This window comes from Propithecus coquereli, unplaced genomic scaffold (assembly GCF_000956105.1).
Source record: "Propithecus coquereli isolate 6110/MARCELLA unplaced genomic scaffold, Pcoq_1.0 Scaffold314, whole genome shotgun sequence".
In the NCBI taxonomy this organism is placed as follows: Eukaryota; Metazoa; Chordata; class Mammalia; order Primates; family Indriidae; genus Propithecus; species Propithecus coquereli.
The window spans coordinates 3,446,448-3,447,407 of record NW_012148775.1 but is presented as its reverse complement, the minus strand read 5'-3'; the positions used below and the strand labels follow the sequence as shown (position 1 = coordinate 3,447,407).

The 960-nt window shown below is 55.7% G+C and overlaps 1 protein-coding gene across 1 annotated transcript in view; it reads left to right on the top strand.

The window, feature by feature from the left end:
- The first annotated feature begins 249 nt into the window (after positions 1 to 249).
- FOXN4 (forkhead box N4) overlaps positions 250 to 960 on the top strand; it is a 37,754-nt gene continuing 37,043 nt past the window's right edge. Inside the window, exon 1 of the mRNA XM_012650172.1 lies at positions 250 to 345. The gene's annotated coding sequence lies outside the window, so the exon portion shown is untranslated. The remainder of the gene's footprint in view (positions 346 to 960) is intronic.

Genomic DNA, 960 nt, shown 5'->3' with positions numbered 1-960 from the left:
GCTGGCAAAGTTGGAGAGGGGTGTCCCTCCCCCTGTGCCCCCCGCACCTCCCCCCCAACACACCCCCGGAACCCCGAGGCGTGCAAGGCTCGCTGCTGCTGGGATACGCTCGTTGCAATCCCCTTGACCCTGCCCTGTAACTGACCCTTGGGGAAAAGCCCCCCGCACGGCTACTGCGCATGCTCTGAGCTGGACAGCTCCAGAGAGGGAAATTTAAAAACGATTCGAGCTGCGACGGCGGCCAAATTGCTGAAGGCGAGGGGCGAGCGCGAGGGAGCCCCCCTCCGGAACCCCCGCCCGCCCCAGGAGCGCCGGCAGCGGCGGCCCCTCGAGGATCGGCTCCAGGTACTGCCTTACAGGGTCGGCTTCGCTCTCCTCCTCCCGGGCAGTGCCCTGCGTTGCGTTTCCAGGGTGGAGACCCGGGCGCAGGAGCTGCAGGCGCACCTCTTCTACTCCCCTCTTCTCCTTCCCGGGGATCCCTCAATGACGTTGGGGACGGAACTGAGAGTCTTTGATGGGTTTCTATGTCAGTTTCAGTCCGGGAGTTTGAAAAACTTAGAGAACACAAAGTGATTTTTCTTTTTTTTAAGGCTGTGTTTGTGTGTGGCAGGGGCTGGGTTGAGGGGTGGATTGGTCTTGCAGCACAGGCATGTGGCATTTCTGAAGGCATTTCCAGGGCAGGAGACTTTTGGGGGTGATTATTCCCTTTGCAAGTGGGAACTTGTTTCCCCCTGAGAAACATACATGACAGACACGTCAGCTGCCTTTTGTTTGTATTTTGCTTTCAAAGTGGTCATAACCGAACTGAGATTGAACATAGAAGGCTTGGAAGGGAATACGGTTTTTCTGATTCAGATTTTGTGAATCCACATTTTCCAAGGCTTGACATTTGGATTCTAGAGCCTTCCCTCTGCCCTTCCCCCATTAATTTGAAAGAACCTGGAATTTCATTCCATTCTC